The sequence below is a fragment of the Lepidochelys kempii genome, chromosome 3, assembly GCF_965140265.1.
Source record: "Lepidochelys kempii isolate rLepKem1 chromosome 3, rLepKem1.hap2, whole genome shotgun sequence".
In the NCBI taxonomy this organism is placed as follows: Eukaryota; Metazoa; Chordata; order Testudines; family Cheloniidae; genus Lepidochelys; species Lepidochelys kempii.
The window spans coordinates 153,960,401-153,980,624 of record NC_133258.1 but is presented as its reverse complement, the minus strand read 5'-3'; the positions used below and the strand labels follow the sequence as shown (position 1 = coordinate 153,980,624).

Below are 20,224 nucleotides of genomic sequence, written 5' to 3'. Positions count from 1 at the left end.
CAATTGGCCTGGTCTACACTACGAGTTTATGTCGGATTTAGCAGTGTTAAATCGAATTAACCCTGCCCTCACCCACACAACGAAGCCATTTTTTTCAACATAAAGGGCTCTTAAAACTGATTTCTGTACTCCTCCCCAATGAGGGGATTAGCGCTGAAATTGACATCGCCATTTCGAATTAGGGTTAGTGTGGATGCAATTTGAAGGTTTTGGCCTCCAGGAGCTGTCCCACAGTGCACCCCTGTGATTGCTCTGGACAGCACTCTGAACTCGGATGCACTGGCCATGTATACAGGAAAAGCCCCGGGAACTTTTGAACCTCATTTCCTGTTTGGCCAGGTGAGCTCATCAGCACAGGCGACCATGCAGTCCCAGAATCAAAAAAGAGCTCCAGCATGGACTGAATGGGAGGTACTGGATCTGATCGCTGTATGGAGAGAGGAATCCATGCTATCAGAACTACTTTCCAAAAGATGAAATGCCAAAACATTTAAAAAAATCTCCGAGGCCATGAGGGACAGAGGCTACAGCAGGGACACAACACAATGCTGCGTGAAACTTAAGGAGCTCAGACAAGCATACCAGAAAACCAAAGAATCAAACGGACACTCCGGGACAAACGGACACTTCTACGCTGAGCTGCTTGCAATTCTGGGGGGGGGGTGCGCCACCATCACTACCCCACCCCTGTTCGTGGACTCGGATGATGGGATGGGGTACTCTTCGCCATGCCTGAGGATTTTGCGGATGGGGAAGATGAGGAGGAGGAGGACGAGCTTGAGGAGAGCACTCAGCACACCATTCTCCCCGACAGCCAGGATCTTTTTATCACCCTGATTGAAATACCCTCCCAACCCAACGAAGCTGGAGAAGGGACCTCTGGTGAGTGTACCTTTTAAAATATAGTACATGTTATAAAAGCAAGCATTTTTTAATGATTAAGTAGCCTGAGGACTTGGGATGGATTCGTGGCCAGTACAGCTACTGGAAAAGTCTGTTAACGTGTCTGGGGATGGAGGGGAAATCCTCCAGGGACATCTCCATGAAGCTCTCCTGGAGGTACTCTAAAAGCCTTTGCAGAAGGTTTCTGGGGAGATCAGCCTTATTCCGTCGTGCATGGTAGGGCACTTTATCACGCCATGCTAGTAGCAAGTAATCTGGTATCACTGCATGACAAAGCCTGGCATTCAAGCAACATCCGTTCTTTATCTCTCTGTGTTATCCTCAGAAGAGTGATATCGTTCATGGTAACCTGGTTGAAATAGGGGAATTTAATTAAGGGGACATTCAGAGGTGGCCGTTCCCACTGGGCTGTTTGCCTGTGGCTGAAAAGAAATCCTCCCCGCAGTTAGCCACGTGGTGCAGGACTGGGGGGTTGGGGTGGGGCGGAATTGGCACTGAGCTGTTTGCGTTTGGCTAGCAGGGATCTTCCTGCGCGGTGAGGGGAGGGGTAAAGCAATCATCCCAGAGAATTGGATGGGGGGGGGGGGGCGGGGTTAGTTTGGTTTCTGCTGCTGCACGTTAACAGGAAAACCGCAGCACTAAATGGCCAACTCAACGTGCTTTGCTTGGTATGGGAGAGGGGGGCACTGCTGTTATGAAGGTTGCAGAAGCCTCCAAGCCGAATTCTGTTGCCCAGCACTGCATGTGTGATCTCTAACACCAAAGCCGCAAGCACTCAATATATGATGCAAAATGTGACCTTGTACCAAAATCACATGTGCTATGTAATGTGAATAGTGTTGTTCACCATGAAAGAGTACAGCCATTGTTCTGTAAAATGTATCTTTTAAAATATTTCACTCCCTTTTTTTCCTCCAGCAGCTGCAAATGTTTCAAGCCTCCCCGCTCCATCCCAAAGGCTATCTCAGATAAGGCGGTGAAAAAAACGCACGCACGATGACATGTTCTCTGAGCTCATGCAGTCGTCCGGCACTGACAGAGCTCAGCAGAATGTGTGGAGGGACACAATAGCAGACTACAGGAAAGTGGCCAATGAACGTGAGGAGAGGTGGTGGCAGTTAGATCAGAGGAGGCATGAGGCAACGCTGGGGCTACTGCGGGATCAAACGGACATGCTCCGGCATCTGGTGGAGGGTCAGGAATGGCAGCAGGAGCACAGACTGCCGCTGCAGCCCCTGTTTAACCGCCCTCCCTCCTCCCCAAGTTCCATAGCCTCTTCGCCCAGACACCCAAGAACGCGGGGGGGGGGGGTCCGGGCACCCAACCACTCCACCCCAGTGGACAGCCCAAGCAACAGAAGGCTGTCATTGAAGAAGTTTTAAAGTGGCCTTTTCCTTCCCTCCTACCCTCCTCCCACACCCCACCCAGGCTACCTTGTGAGTTATCCCCCTATCTGTGTGACGAATTAATAAAGAATGCATGAATTTGAAACAACAATGACTTTATTGCCTCAGCAAGTGGTGATCGAAGGGGGGAGGGCAGGCGGCTTACAAGGAATTTAGAGGCAACCAAGGGGGCGGGTTTTCATGAAGGAGAAACAAACAGAAGTGTCACACAGTACCTGGCCAGTCATGAAACTGGTTTTCAAAGCTTCTCTGATGCGCAGCACTTCCTACTGTGCTCTTCTAACCGCCCTGGTGTCTGGCTGCGCGTATTCAGCAGCCAGATGATTTGCATCAACCTCCCACCCCGCCATAAATCTCTCCCCCTTACTCTCATAGAGATTGTGGATCACACAGCAAGCAGTAATAACAATGAGAATATTAGTTTCGCTGAGGTCTGAGCGAGTCAGTAAACTGCGCCAGTGACCCTTTAAACGTCCAAATACACTCTACCACTATTCTGCACTTGCTCAGCCTATAGTTGAACAGCTCCTTACTACTGTCCAGGGTGCCTGTGTATGGCTTCATGAGCCATGGCATTAGGGGGCAGGCTGGGTCCCCAAGGATAACTATAGGCATTTCAATATCCCCAACAGTTATTTTCTGGTCTGGGAAGTAAATCCCTTCCTGCAGCCGTTTAAACAGACCAGAGTTCCTGAAGACGCGAGCGTCATGAACCTTTCCCGGCCATCCCACTTTGATGTTGGTGAAACGTCCCTTGTGATCCACCAGTGCTTGCAGCACTATTGAAAAGTACGGTTTATGTACTGGCTGCCAAGGTGGTCTGGTCCCAAGATAGGGATATGCGTTCCCTCTATAGCCCCACCACAGTTAGGGAATCCCACTGCAGCAAAGCGATCTAGTATGACCTCCACATTTCCCAGAGTCACTACCTTTGATAGCAGTAGCTCAATGATTGCGCTGGCTACTTGCATCACAGCAACCCCCACAGTAGATTTGCCCACTCCAAATTGATTACCGACTGACTGGTAGCTGTCTGGCGTTGCAAGCTTCCACAGGGCTATTGCCACTCGCTTTTGAACTGTGAGGGCTGCTCTCATCTTGGTATTCTTGCGCTTGAGGGCAGGGGAAAGCGAGTCACAAATTTCCACAAAAGTGCCCCTATGCATGCGAAAGTTTCAGAGACACTGGGAATTATCCCAAACCTGCAACACGATGTGGTCCCACCACTCTGTGCTTGTTTCCCGGGCCCAGAATCGGCATTCCATGGCATGAGCCTGCTCCAGTAACACCATGATCTCCAAATTGCTGGGAACAGTGGTTTTACAGAAATCTGTGTTCATGTCCTCATCACTGCGCTTCCGTCACCTCCTTGCCTGGTTTTTCAGGTGCTGATTCTGCATAAACTGCACGATAACGTGCGAGGTATTTACAATGGTCATAACTGCTAGGGTGAGCTGAACAGGCTCCATGCTTGCTGTGCTATGGCGTCTGCTCAGGCAATCCAGGGAAAAGGGTGATTGTCTGCTATTGCTCTGACGGAGGGAGGGGCGACTGACAACATGGCTTACAGGGTTGGCTTAGAGGGAATTAAAATCAACAAAGGGGGTGGCTTTGCATCAAGGAGAAACAGAATGGCCCCCTCAAGGATAGAACTCAAAACCCTGGGTTTAGCAGGCCGTTGATTTCACGGAGGGAAGGAGGGAGGAAGGGAGGAGAAAACGAATACAAAATAAATCTGATCTATTTCTTGTTTTGATCCACTTCATCTATCTTTATACATCTTGCTGGCAGCAGACGGTGCAGTACGACTGCTGGCCATGGTCGTCTCCTGGCTGCTCATTAGAAGACGGTGCAGTAGGACTGCCGGCAGGACTGAATGGCCATGAGACGAAACTTAAAAGGGAAATGACCTGGCTGAGTCACTCCCATGTTTGCCCAGGCGCCCCTGACCGACCTCACCGATGTTGGCTAAAAGAGCACCCTGGAGTACGGTGACGATGGCTACCAGTCATACTGCACTGTCTGCTGCCAAAAGACAATGAGCTGCTGTGTAGCTGTGTAGCAATGCAGTACCATGTCTGCCAGCACCCAGGAGACATATGGTGATGGTGAGCTGAGCAGGCTCCATGCTTGCCGTGGTATGGTGTCTGCACGGGTAACCCAGGAAAAAAGGCGCGAAACGATTGTCTGTCGTTGCTTTCACGGAGGGAGGGAAGGAGGGAAGGAAGCGGGAGCCTGACGATATGTACCCAGAACCACCCGCAACAATGTTTTTGCCCCATCAGGCACTGGGATTTCTACCCAGAATTCAAAGGGGTGGCAGAGACTCCAGGAACTGTGGGATAGCTACCCACAGTGCAACGCTCCGGAAGTTGACAGTTGCCTCGGTACTGTGGACACACTCCACCGACTAAATGCCAACTAAATGCACTTAGAGCATTTGTGTGGGGACACACACAATCGACTGTATAAAAACGCTTTCTACAAAACCGACTTCTATAAATTCGACCTAATTTCCTAGTGTAGACATGGCCTCACAGAGCATAGGAGCATATTATTGTGAAAGTGAGTGGCAAGGAACACAACAGACTTCTCCCTTATCTTATTTCCATGGTTTCAAGACTTTGGGTTGGTGTGGTGTGTCCTAACACAAGCTTTACTATCACTAAACAAAGCTTTTGTGTTACTAATACCAGCATATGTTTAAGACTACACTGCTCCTCTCAAATGGAATTGACTGATTACTTATAAACAAAATTACATCCCCAAAACTTACTAATTAGCAGTACAGTAGAACCTCAGAGTTATGAACACCTTGAGAACGGAGGTTGTTCATAACTCTGAAATGTTCATAACTCTGAACAGAACGTTATGGTTGCTCTTTCAAAAATTTATAACTGAACATTGACTTACTACAGCTTTGAAACTTTACTATGCAGAAGAAAAATGCTGCTTCCCCCTCTCCCCCCCCTCCTTGTTTTTTAGTAGTTTACATTTAACATAGTACTGCGCTGTATTTACTTTTTTGGTGGTGGTGGTGGTCTTTGCTGCTGCCTCATTATCCAAATGAGGTGTATGGTTGACTGGTCAGTTCATAACTCTGAGGTTCTACTGTTCTATGATGTAGAATCTGTAATTATAAGTCAGACTACCCTCTCACTTGATCTAACTATTTCCTTTACTGAAAATGGAAAATTCCACAAGTCTCTGTGGATAACAAGCACCCCTCCTTTCATTCATCTTATGCTATTCAATTCACGCAAAATAGTAAAACTGCATTATTTAAACAAGTGTGACAGACCCAGACCAGTGGGGTACAGGAGTCTGGTCGAAGGCAAATATACTGGCCACTGGATGAACAGTTTTCTGTTCCCTGAGTGACCAGAGCAGGGGCTGCACTAGAGCAATCAAAAACCTGCTAGAACCAATTAAGACAGGCAAGCCAATTAAGACACCTGGAGCCAATTAAGAACATACTAGAATTAATTATGGCAGGTAGACTAATCAGGACACCTGGTTTAAAAAGGACCTCCCATCAGTTAGGGGAGGGTGTGCAAGGAGTGAGAAAGTGTGGTGCTGGAGGACTGAGGAGTACGGGAGTGTTCAGGCTTCAGGAGAAAGATCCTGCGGTGAGGATAAAGAAGGTGTTGGGAGGAGGCCATGGGGAAGTAGCCCAGGGACTTGTAGCTGTCACGCAGCTGGTACAAGAGACACTGTAGACAGTTGCAATCCACAGGGCCCTGGGCTAGAACCCGGAGTAGAGGGCGGGCCTGGGTTCCCTCCATCCCCCTCAACTCTCTATTTGAGACAAGAGGAGGTGACCTGGACTGTGGGTCCCACCAGAGGGGAAGGTCCCTGGCTGATCCCCTGACCAACTAGGTGGGTCCGCAGAGACTGCGGGGATTGTTCTCCTCCCTTTCCACATGCTGGCTAGTGATGAGGTTGGCTGAGTGAAGCAGGTTTGAGCCACTAGCAAAAGTGGCCAAACTGAGGGCTGCCGTGAATCTCTGAGGCAAGCAAATCTGCCAATAAGTGCAGGACCCACCAAGGCAGAGGAGGAACTTTGTCACACAAGATAATGAATATCACATTCAGATCTTTTCAGCTAACCTGAAACACTGCTACTACAACTTCTACTGAGACCTTAGTCAGACCAAACTCCCATTAAAAAAGAATTTTACCTGAGTAATACTTGAGACAGGACTTCAGGATTTATCCTAGTATTAACTTATATGGGCACAATCCTGAAAGGTGGTGAGCCCCTCTTGTGATGTGCTAACTACCCTCAAGCTGATGGGAGATGAGGACAATCAGCACCTCTCAGAACTGGAACTTTATGTACCACTACAAAATTACCAAAGACAAAGGGCTGGATTCTCCAGTCCACCAAGTTTACTTTGCACCACTTACTTAGCACAAAATGAATTTACAAGGGAGTGTGATTGTCACTGGAGAACTCTCCCTGGGTAGGGGGAATCTCCATCAGCATAAAGTAGGTCGAGGTAGCTCTGGTAAAGCCAACCCACTGCAAGTATAACTGGCGTCAAGGTTCGGTGAATGAGAATCAGAAAGTCGCGTCTAGCCCCCTGACAGCAGGGAGTTCCCTTTCATTTCAGGTGCAGTGGAGAATCAAGCCACAATTATTTATGGACATGATCCAAAGCCCATTGAAGTCAATGGAAAGACTGCCATTGACTTCAATGGGGTCTGGATCAAGTCCTTAAGGAGGAAGTTGTTATTGTACAGCATTATGGGGAAAATTTTGCAAGGCATTCATGTGATTTGTCTTAAATTCACATTTTTGAAAAGCCCAAGTTAATTAGCAACAGTAAATCAAAGATTTATTTCAGTCAAAAAATTCAAATTTTATGGGATTTCTGGGTATTCATTTCAACAGTCATAAAAGCATGCCTTAAGTTATTTGAAAAAAAAAACTGCAAATATTTCCTTTTGGATTAGAATAGAACAGCAGAATTCCAATGAATACTTTACAGCCTTTCAATTACAGTACAATTATTTATAACTTTACAGCCAGATTTCACAAGTTTAAGCAAAAGATTTTATTTCTAAAAGCTGCTAATAATATGTGATTTCTGGAAAACAAAAATCACTAAAACAGGTACACAATTCCGAACCATTCCTTCAGAGATTCTGCACAAAATCCTTACCTTGCAGTCAGCCTCCATATTTATAGTCATTTTGCAAGAATGTAGGGTGAATTAATAACTGCTACAGTATTTTGTACTTGCTGAAATAGGATGTTATTGATCAATATCAGCCTAACAGTGTTGTCTCATAACTCAGCATGGCCAGAAAACAAATTAAAAATAAATGTCAAAATTTTCCAATTTCCACCTCAGTAAACAGAATTTTAAAAGGTTTCCTAATGCAATTCACATGGCAAAATATATGCCTAAAAGATGCTAGCAAAAAAGAAGAGCTAGCAAAAAAGAGTTAACAAAATATTTCAAACCCTAACTTTACAGGGGAAAATATATATCTACAGATATACCTACATTTTCAAAATACACAGCTAGCCACCTTTCCTAAGAATAGAGGAGAAATCAACTATGCCACTTAAATAATTAGATTTTTTTCAGAAGTCTTCTATTCAGAGATCATCAGAAAAATATCTTACATCTAAATACCTACATCTTATCCAGCCATAATACCATAGTCTCAAACTATTTCCTTAAAGCTCCTTCTCCATGGTTACAATGTTCGATTCCTTTGCAAAACACTTTAATTCTCTCTTTAAATCCTCACAACAGTTACCATTTTCAAAGTGTCTCTGACCTCTGTCTTTCAAGAGTCACCAGTAGTAGGTTAGGCAGCATATATTTAACCTTGGGCTTGATCCTGAAGTTGTTTCAATATGCAGTCAGTGAGAATTTTGCATAAGAAAAGAACGCATGATCGGGTACAAGGCTCTCATATTCAATTCAGTAAGTAAAAAGTATAGTTTTGCAAAGAAAAAATATGGAAATTTGTCTTTGCTGCAAGTGCATTTTCATTATGTTTAATCCTTTCTTTCTGAACCATTCTTTTGTTCGTAATATACAAGATCAGATGCTTTTTATTTGCTTCTAATATGAAGCAATATGCCTAAAAAAATCCCACAATCATTAATGTCATAATCTATTAATGATCCAAATGATGGCTGTTATACTTTCAGTCTGCAAGAATTGGATCAGTTTTTACATCTGAATGGTTTTTAAGGAAGAGACTATTGTCTAAGACAGCACCTCTGGTAGTTACATTTTCATGTGGATCTTATTGGCATTCATACTCTTATTTTTATACCCACTACTGTTCTTAGAATTCAGGAAGCCAGCTGAACTCAATTCAAAATTAATACAGTAACTACTTTAAACATGATCCGTTCCTTCAGTCTCTCTGATACTTAAAACTCCATTTATATTTGACCATCATTTCAAATTGCTATTCTTTGAAGAACGAAAATGCTCTCACCACAATTGATAGAGAATAGATAGCAGACATCCCCATGAATCAAGAGGAGACTGTACCCCAAAGCTTTAGTAGCACTACTAAGAGTTTTCTCAACAATGCAACTCTTCAAACAAGAGCATAACCTTTCAATGAAGAGCTTTAAAGAGATATGTCCTGTATTTGATCAGCTAGTGAGAAACTGGTGAGAATTCAGAGAAGAGCACCAAAAAAAAAAAAAAATCAGGAGTCTAGAAGGACTGATTTATGACAAAAGATTAAATAACTACAGCTTGTTTAGGGGACAGTGTGTGTTTGTGTGGAGAAGTAGCAGTGAAGGGCCAGGAGAGAAGAGACATAGGACATGTTTACACTGCAGCTGGGGGTGTTCTTTCCAGCTCAGATAGATGTGCAGGCACTAGCTTTCATCAAGCTCGCATGCTAAAAACAGCAGTATAGACACAAGGGCGCAGGTGGTAGCACAGGCTAGTTGTCAAGTACATACATAGGATCTCGGTTGGGACTGTACTCAAAGTAGCTAGCGTGTGGTGCTGTCATTGCTGCCATGGCCACACTGCTATTTTTAGCGCATAGCTCAATGACCGCTAGCGCATGTACATCTACCTGAGCTGGAAATGTCACCTCCAGCTGCAGCCTATAAATATTTGAAGGGTATAAACACAAAAGAGGGAGTAAAATTATTCAGCTTACTAAAGAGTATAACCAGGATAATGAGATGAAATTACAAAATAGAAAATGTAAGTCAAGTATCAGGAAATACTTCCTAACTGTGAGATCTATTACAACTGCAGAAGAGTCTCTTCAGGGAAGTGGTGAAAACGCCATCATTTAGGTTATTTAAAATTAGATGGGAAAATACCAGCAATAAATTTTAATAGGAAACAATTTTGCTTTGGCAGGAAGATGGCCTAGATTAACTAATAAGCCTTCTCCATATGATCAAGGTAACCCTTTAACCTCAAGCAAACACAAACTCTTAACCAGTTTAACTCTGCTTTACAGTTCACCATTGGAAATTCTTAGAGCTTACCTTCATTAGGAAAAAGGTGTACTTTTAACACGTTAACCAATAGGTGTTAAAATCCTAGTGAAGACAAGCCAGTTGTAGTTTTACCATGTGTTATCTTGTTGAGGTAAACCTTAGTGGGGAGCCTAGGGTTTACCTTGACAAGATAACACATGTCAAAACTACAACTGCCTTGTCTATGCTAGAATTTTAACACCTACTCATTTACATATGTTAAAAATACATCTTTTATCTTAGTTTAGACATGATCGTATAGGAGCTTCCTCCTCCTTTAACTTCACTACTCTAATATAATACACTATTTGGTGTTCTTTTGAAGACTAGCAGGATTAACGGTATTTAAATAATTGAACTGGATTGGAACACAAGATGACGAGCAACTACTGGGTAAACATGAGGGTCTTATGGCAGTTCACTGCACAGTCATGTGAGCAATGAGTTTGATTCCTAGATCCAGCCTTCTATTTAATGACGTTAATCAGGACAATGAGTGTTGTGGGGGTAGCACGTTGGATCCTTGGGAAAAAGGAGTACCACACATTGCTCATTAATTATTTTGACAACTAAAAAAGGAGTTGTGGAAATTAATTCTGCAGGATCTCAAGTCCCATTTCCCATGGCCAGAAGGAAGGTGGGTGTGATACGGTGTCAGAAGCAGAGAGTATGGGGGGAGGGGGGAATGGAGATGACCCAAGTGACAGCACAAACAATCAGGGTTCAGGCATGAACATAACAGTTGGGAGCAGACAAAGAAAAAGGTACTGTTAGACATCTTGCAGGCTTGGAGACAGAATTTTCATTAACAAAAATACATAAAGCTATAACTTATATTCAACTGCTCAACCATTTAACTACAATTAACTCTTAGGGTATGTCTATACTGCAAAGAAAGAGCTGAGGTGCAGAATCAGCCTTGGCCAATTGACTCAGACTCGTGGGACTTGAGCTGTAGGGCTAAATGTAACAATGTAAATGTTCCCAAACTGGCTGGAGCCTGGGATCTGAGACTCTTCCCTCTCATCAAAGATCAGGGCCTGGGCTCCAGCCTGAGCAGGAATTTCCACACTGCTATTTTTAGCCCCTTAGCCCAATCCCTGAGAGTCCAATTCATTTGACCCAGGCTCTGAGATTCAACGCCATGGGCTTTTCTTTGCAGTGTAGACAAAGCCTTAGCTTCTAGTTTGATTAGTGACTTGTTTGATCAAACATACCCATAAACTTTAAAAAGAAGTGCAGGTCCATGAAAAATGCAGACTTGAGAATCAGTCTACTAAGGGTATTTCTTCCCTGTTGTTAACTTGGGTGATAGGCAACTGGAACTGAGCACCTGGGTTAACCTGGTTGTGGCTACACTGCAAAACCATGCCCAAGTTACTGTGCCCTCACTGGTACTCTATGCACCCATCTGTGTCTCCAGGACTTTCGAGGGCATAGCCATGGTTCTTTGTCCTGCAGTAAGCTGAGCCACTCTATGATTCTTTCCTTCTGCACATACAGGAGGAACTACGGAAAGGCAATGGAGGACCATCAGCACTCAAATGATTAGCCTGCATCCTCATTGCAAAGCGAGCAGGTTACCAGCCTGAGTGAAAGCAGAACTGAGCTCCAAATCATGTCCCCAGATAGATCAACTAGTCTGAGTTTAAAGCACCAAACACGGGTGAGAAGATTTTGCATGTGGATGAGAGGGGGTTTAGAAGAAACACCTAAGTAACAACCCAAGTTAACTCTGCAGTGAAGACGCACCCAAAAAGAGTGCAAATCAGTTTGAAATTTTCATTATTTTCTTATTTTTAATCTAATCTATTTCCCTGTGACAACATAGATGTCTACCATTCTTTTTTCAGTCATTATCAGAATGAAAAGTCAGTTAGATTCCATGAACAAGGAGGTACTACAACACACAGGTTGTTAAATCACTTTGCAATCATTTAAAAGACACAGCACTATGAAACCTTTGTGAGTATGGCTGCAGGCTACAACACAACAATACGAACATACAATACTACATTCACTTCTGTAGTTCACACTTTAAGCTGTCATTATGCTTGTAACCCATTTATTTGTCAAATTCTGTCTGTCCTTTCACCTCTTCATGTAATTTATTCACATCTTTTCTTCCTACGTTGAAAGTTTAAATGAATACTACAGCATTTATCAACATTCAGTGGTCAGTGCATAAACCAACATAATAACTAACAAGAGAGCATTGAATGTAAAATCATCTTTTATTACAAAGCCCCAAGGCCTATTTGTTATGTCTCAAGGGTCTCATTCACAAAAACATGGCTTATACAAGGGCAGGATAAGAACTGCAAATTATTTCTGAATAACTGAACATGCCCTGGCTACTCTAATTCACAGAAATGTTTCAGGAACCGTTAGGATTCATAAACTACAAGAGCGCTGTTCCAACCCTACCTTCAGATACATCTTATAATTATAGGTAGAGCGTGAGTGGTGGCAGGGGAACAGGGGCAGAAGGGTCTCAGCCCAGCTGGCCGCCAGAGCACACGTCCCCCTAGAACCTGGAATGGAACTCAAGATTCTTGAGTCTCATTATTCCTCTCCTGCTAGCAAGACTCTGCAGAAACCACTGGTAAAATGTGTGTCTCATCTTGCTCTATTGACTGGTCCACATAGACCTACTACTGCTACTCTGTTACTACTGCTACTCAGTTACTCTGTTGGCTCAAGTGACAGAAGTCTGTGTGGTGAATCTAAATATTCCAACCCTGCTGATAATCATGTGGATGTCAGTATGAAACCACATGGTGGAACTTATGTTTTTTCAGTTTGCTTTTTAAAAAACAGAGGGAATTTTATCAAAAAAACCAATGTTAAAAGATTATTGTAAAATTTCAAAGCCAAGCACTCATAAGTTAGGAAACGCTAGAAAGTTGGCCTGTGTAACCTTAATTCAGCCCTCTCAAGTGTATGCATTATGATACGTTCTTTATTTAGATATCACATACTATTTTTTCCACAGGACCACTGCCTCATTCAATGCACCGAATAGACTGTGCTCTGGAGATGAACCAGGGTTATGTAGTGAAGGAGACTGTTGTCTGCAGGACCCCTGCCTCATTTGTTGCAGGGGTTGGAATGTGTGTAGTGAATGACACTAGGAACAGCAAGAAGGAAAAAAAATGGTATCACGGTTAAGGCACCTGAATGAGGCCCTGGAGAAGCAGATTCTACCAGTTACTGCCTCTGGCATAGAGTTCCTGTGTTGATAGGTATGACATATAAACCAGACCTTTCACAGAGGGTCACTTATTGTGCTCCTTATTTTCTGGTAGCCCAACTCAAGACACTGGATTCTGATTTGCAGAACTGCCAAGCCCTCACAGTTGCAATTGAAGTCAGTGGGAGCTGTGCTATATAATGGCAAGTACTCTATAAAATAAAGCCCTAGATATCTCAAATAGGTACCAAAATTAGTGGACATTTTTGGCCTGAATCTTTCAATGCCTTGATATAAAACAGGGATAATAGAACAACTTCATCTCAGAAAGCTGTTTTGAAGATAAATTAATTCATATTTATGAAGCATTCAGATATTATAGTGATGAGCACTATGGGGAAGCCCTTGAAGAAAGCAATAATTCTGTACTCAAAGCAGGGTTTGAACAGCATGTAGTAAAGTTGTAGTAAAGTTGCACGGGCAACTTTAATTCTGCTTCACATTACAACCTTAACACTCTTTTAATGTACATTTTTGTATGTAATGCTATATTTATCTCCAAGAAATAGAAGTAGAACAAGGGCAAAACTTTCCCTTTGCTTTAATCCAGTGAAAGTCACAGGTCCCTGAGGATTAGAATTAGAACTACTACATACTTTGCACTTTTGCTGCCATGTAGCATGTGATACTTGGCCCATCTCTTTCCTCACCCTTTAATGAGACACTTCAGGCCACCATCCTGCATATGAGATCGGCCAGAGATGTCAAAGGAGGTTTTGGTGTAGACTGATGGCTGGACGTGGCGCTGTAATCTTAAGAAAAAATGAGTCTTCACATTTCAGTTTCTTTTTTGTGAGGAGACAGAGAGTGGCTCTGGCTAAAATTTTCCAAAACACCTAAATGAATTTGGTACCTAAGTCCCATTTTCAAAACTGATTTATGCACTTAGCCTCGTAAGTCTCATTGAAAGTCAACAGAATTTAGAGTTAGGACTTGTCTAGACGAATAGTAAGTGCACAGCACTTTCCTGTTTGCAGAATTGCTGAAGCCCAATCCCACAATCAGTCTCTCAGAGTCAGTCCCTTATTTATATTGATTCAGATCAAACTTGTGCCCAGGGTTAGCTGACACTCAGTCCACTTCCCCTTAGGAGCTGGTAAAGTTCCTCTCTTACACCCTGCCTGTTTTTCAAAAGGCAGCAAAGAGTCTCTGAATCTGGAGACGATGAGTATCTGGCTTGGCTACCCAATGCACTAAAGTACTTGCTCTTTTCTGATTTGCATGGTCTTCAGCAAGTTCCACTTTCATCAGGAATCCTTTCCCCTATAGCTGGGGAGTCAACTATGCACTGAGTTCATTTCTAAGTCTCATTTCATAAATACACCCCAGCGATTAGCCTACTTAGCAAATGTTTCCCAGAGGAAAAGAAGAGAGAGAATGGGTATCAGATTTTTAAAAATATCAAATTGCCATGTATATTTAAATTAGATATTCTAGATTTATTAATATTAATATATTTCTATATTAGATTTTTGAAAAGTCTCCTCCAATATTTCCCCACCAGTTTTGAATAACTATCTCATCTGGATATTTTTGGAAAGTCCTAGTGAACTGATCTGATCTGATCTCTCAGTGAAAGATGGATAAGTTATTATTCCTGATGTTCATTTAAGTGGGGAGTGAGGGGAAGCTAATCCTATGAAGACCTGAAGTTCTGAAGGCTATGTTACTGTCGACAGTAAAAGAAGCAACCAAATCTCATTGCAAACCTACCATGTTATTTGGGCTTGGCTGGCACAGGCATTCATTTGAGCTCAATCTTGTGTGCATGTGCAGTGAGTTGCAAACTTCCATTCCCAGCCTAGGAACCAAATCCATGGTCCTACACTAAAATCAATAGGAACAAGAAGGAAATGACCATGATATAGTCTCTCCCCAATTCTCAGATGTCTGTCTACCGCCATATACATACCTTTGCATTTATAATCACTAGAGTCTTTGCACAATGCTCAGCTAACTGATTACACATTATGCACCTATGAAAATAATAAATTGAAATGTTTTTCATATTTACAGACTATATATTATATGCCCTGTCTAGTTTAAGGAAGATGGAGGCAATTTCCATAGTGCACTGGACCACAATACTCTTTAATCCAGCCTTGAGGGTCCATGTGGCCCCTCCTGATGCACACTAGAAGTTCCCTAATGTGCTTTGTGTCTGATGTTAGGAAGGGATCCTGAACCTTTTGCTGTTGCAACACAGTGGCATAGTGTGGAAACTACGACGGTCAAGCATTTAAAAAAATGAATCGTGATTAATTGGGCAACTAATCACACTGTTAAATAATAATAATAGAATACCATTTATTTAAATATTTTGTATGTTTTCTACATTTTCAAATATATTGATTTAAATTATAACACAGAATACAAAGTGTAGTGTTCTCTTTATATTTATTTTGATTACAAGTGTTTGCACTGTAAAAAAACCAAAAGAAATAGTATTTTTCAATTCACCTAATACAAGTACTGTAGTGTAATCTCTTTACCATGAAAGTTGAATATACAAATGTAGACTTATGTACAAAAAAAACTACATTAAAAACAAAACAGTGTAAAATTTTAGAGCCTGCAAGTCCATTCAGTCCTACTTCTTGTTCAGCTAATCGCTCAGACAAACAAGTTTGGTTACAATTTGTAGGAGAGAATGCTGTCTGCTTCTTGTTTACAATGTCACCTGAAAGTGAGAACAGGCATTCTCATGGCACTGTTGTAGCCGGCGTCGCAAGATATTTACGTGCCACATGTGCTAAAGATTCATATGTGTCTTCATGCTTCAACCACCATTCCAAGGGACATGCATCCATGCTGATGACGGGGTCTGCTCGATAACAATCCAAAGCAGTGCATACTGATGCATGTTCATTTTCATTATCTGAGTCAGATGCCACCAGCAGAAGGTTGATTTTATTTTTTGGTGCTTTGGGTTCTGTAGTTTCTGCATCGGAGTGCTGTTCTTTTAAGACTTATGAAAGCATGATCCACACTTCGTCCCTCTCAGATTTTGGAAGGCACTTCAGATTCTTAAACCTTGGGTCGAGTGCTGTAGTTATCTTTAGAAATCTCACATTGGTACCTTCTTTGCGTTTTGTCAAATCTTCAGTGAAAGTGTTCTCAAAATGAACAACATATACTAGGTCATCATCTGAGACTGCTATAACATGAAATATATGGCAGAATGCGGGTAAAATAGAGCAGGGGACATACAATTCTCCCCCAAGGAGTTCAGTCATAAATTTAATTAATGCATAATTTTTTTAACGAGCGTCATCAGCATGGAAGTATGTCCTCTGGAATGGTGGCCGAAGCATGAAGGGGCATACGAATGTTTAGCGTATCTGACACGTAAATACCTTGCAATGCTGGGTAAAAAAATCCTATGCAAACACCTGTTCTCGCTTTCCGGTGACATTGTAGATAAGAAGAGGGCAGCATTATCTCCTGTAAATGTAAACAAACTTCTTTGTCAGCGATTGGTTGAATGAGAAGTAGGACTGAGTGGACTTGTAGGCTCTGAAGTTTTACACTGTTTTGTTTTTTACTGTAATTATGTAATTAAAAAATGTACATTTGTAAGTTGCACTTTCATGACAAAGTGATGAACTGAAAAATACAATTTTTTTTGTTTATGATTTTTACAGTGCAAATATTTTTAATAAAAATAATATACACTTTGATTTCAATTATAATGCAGAATATAATATATAGGAAAATGTAGAAAAACCTTCAAATATTTAATACATTTCAATTGGTATTCTATTGTTTAACAGTGAAATTAAAACTGCGATTAATAGCGATTAATTTTTTTGAGTTAATTGTGTGAGTTAACTGCGATTAATTGACAGCCCTAGTGGAAACATATGAGAAACGCTGTTTTAGAGAATATATGTATAGCATTTTTTTAATGCAAACAACATAGAAAATAGGACTCTGAGTTGATCCTGGAAAGTGTCACAAAGAAGCCAACATTCCACAACTTTTAAATATAAATGTAGAGACAAGCTCGTAAAATTCTAAACACCTAAGCCCTCCTTTGTCCATGCTGTGATGAGGATCAACAAGAAAGCTGACAACTGCAGCTTCCGGTCTAGGAATCCTGCCTGCAAGGATTCAATTCCACAGTATAGGTATAGGGAACAGCCAAAGGAGCAGATCAAGTCACCAGCTAATGCATGCTATTCACTAAGCATGCATGCTTGGACATACAGAGAGTAGGATATGCTTTTAAGCCAGCAAATTGTGTCCTTTTGCCTGCAGTACGCAGTTCCCAATTTAGAGCACATGGGAATATCCCATGAAGAGATCCTGTCCTGCTGCTTGCATGGAATGGGAAGATGGTACCCTTAGACTCTTTCCCCTTAGCACTCACATGCAGCATAGAGAACGTCTAAACTCTAACATGGCTGAGCAATAGATCAGCTACTTGTCTAGGAATATTATATTCCAATCAAGCTCTAGATTTGTTGAGAAATGGATTAACCACTATTCATATTCTCCTCCAAAAAGTTCTGCGAGACCTAAGTAGGATGATTCACCTCTGAAGCAGTTTTGTAAACAGAGAGAATGAGGGGAAGTAGCAACACTTAACCAACGGAGGAAGTCTAGAGTATGTGGACACAATGAACATAAATGACCTCAGAACCCTCTGGAGGTGACTGGGCTCATTCAATTAACAATGCACTTTCTAAAAACTGCCAAAGTAATGATGAATGTGGTACTGTATGTAAAACACATATCGTTCTTGCAATGCATCAGTGGTGGGCTCCACAGTCCAGGAAAGATGTGGAAAAATTGGAGAAATTCCAGAGGATCAAAGGTCTAGAAAACATGACCTATGAGGAAAGATTGAAAAAATTGGGTTTGTTTAGTCTGGAGAAGAGAACTCTGAGAGGGGACATGATAACAGTCAAGTACGTAAAAGACTGTTATAAAGAGGAGGGTGATAAATTGTTCTCCTTATCCACTGACGACAGGACAAGAAGTAATGGGCTTAAATTGCAGCAAGAGAGATTTAGGTTAGATACTAGGAAAAACTTCCTAACTGTAAGGGTAGTTAAGAACTGGAACAAATTACCTAGGGAGGTGGTGGAATCTCCACCCTTGGAGGTTTTTAAGAACAGGTTAAACAAACACCTATCAGGGATAGTCTAGATAATACTTAGTCCTGCCTCAGTGCAGGGAACTGGACTAGATGCCCTATCAAGGTCCCTTCTAGGCTTACATTTCTATGGTTTTTCAAGTGAATAATAAGCATTCCCAATGTTAGAACACACTCTAAAATATCACACAATAACCCAGCATATCTCTATCTAATAGATATTTATTCTTAGTACTAGCACCAAAACATCCTTTCCTCCACTATCTCCATAAGCTCCTCATTCATTTCAGGATCTAGTGGAAAACTACTCTCCTCATTCTAACTCCCTCTCTGGGCTTGTTCAACTCTACTTTATGGATCCTGTCTGTCTCTGCTCCACTTATCTAATCATTAATCTTCTCTCAATCTCTATAACATACTACTGTAAATGTAAGAGCCTTCTTTTCTACAAATTCTTACATCTGAAATAGCATCCTTCTATTACTCTACTTTATGTGCACTCCGCTCTCTTGTTGATTTCACATGAGATTTGAAAGCAACTACCTTTAATGTTTAAGAAACGCAATCTTGCCACACAGTAAATTTATTGAAGCATCACAGAACTATTTATGGAATAGCATTATATATCATATTTCACAGTCCTTCTGTAAATTTACAATAGGAAAACTACATTTTTGGGACCTTCACTATACCTCTTAATTTCTCTGTCCCCTTCTGCTACTATTTAATTCTAATTACACAAATTGACCTCTACTTGAGAAAAGCCAATTTGGGGAAAATTAAGCTCTATGAGTTCACATTCAGAGAGTTTCTTTAGAATTGTCTCAGCATTTGTAGGTTTGCTCCCTCCTTCTACCTCATGGAACTGGCCAGCATTTTGGCCCCCCAACCCCATGGATCACTAGAAATCTCCAGAAACCATATCCATCTGTCAAAAGGCCTTATGTTCTGTCCCCAACCCACAGTAGAAGTGTCAGATCTGGGTCCCTTCCATTTCTGGAAGTGGAGGGGACTTCTCAAACCAGTAATATATAAAACTCTGTAAAGTTCTTTGAATTCTCTCCTGTCATACGTAATGACATAGAAAGTGTCATACGTAATGAAGTTATATTTATCATATACACTTTGATATATGTTCAAAAACACAGAAGATGAAATATATCCTCTTACCAAAATAAAGATAATATTTATGCCAAAACAGTATTTTATTGCTTTAATAAACTGCTTATAAATATTCCTAAATACATATTCACATGATCTTAAATAGATGCCTAATTGAAACAACTGAATGATACAAGCATGCATGTATCCACAGGGGTGCCCAGGTAAACGTATTGCTGTTCTGGAATAGAGAAGTAATTAGACCTAAATTAACTCTACTTCATACTCATTTTTCAAGTTCTTCATTTTGCTTTACTATATGTATTTTTGCAAGAAGGCTAGGTCCAGGGGACCTGCTGTATTGTGCCAGACACCATCCCTGCTTGGGTTGTATAACCCAGGGTGCATAACGAAGAGTTAGTCGACTGTAAATTGAGGATGAAGGTTTAATGAAGCACAGACTTGACTCAAGAAAAGTACAGTGCAAATATTTTCTTGAGTTAAATCACATGAAAATCTCTTATAAATAGTGCCTGCATTTTCAATGCCTCAAGCCCTACTCTACTCTACAGAGAACGCCCATTTTTTTCATGTAGTACACGTGCACACCGCATACCTCTTGTTGGCCCCTAAACCACAAAGAACAGGGGTGATGAAAAACAGCTACAGCAAACTGCTGCTAATTAGGCAAAAACCACCATCCATTCCATCCTGATAGCTGCACAGATTTAAAGGTTATATTTGAATTCATTCTCGCATTGCTTTTCTCATGTTGGTGATAAGACCACGTTATCATTATATCACAATTGGCTGCAGTTTTAGGTGAGTAGGAAGAAGTGATGTAGGGTCAGAATAAGCACAATAATAAAATGGATTTAGTGAACCTTAGGCTCCTGCATAGTCTTTAAAATGGAATCTAATCAATCAGTATGTCAGTTTTGTTAGTCAATTAATCCAGGTGGATTCTCCCC

The 20,224-nt window shown here is 41.6% G+C and overlaps 1 protein-coding gene across 8 annotated transcripts in view; it reads right to left on the bottom strand.

Annotated features, from left to right (window-relative positions):
* The window catches only part of BABAM2 (BRISC and BRCA1 A complex member 2), a 298,460-nt gene that overhangs the window by 165,870 nt on the left and 112,366 nt on the right, over window positions 1–20,224 (bottom strand). The window lies entirely within an intron of this gene.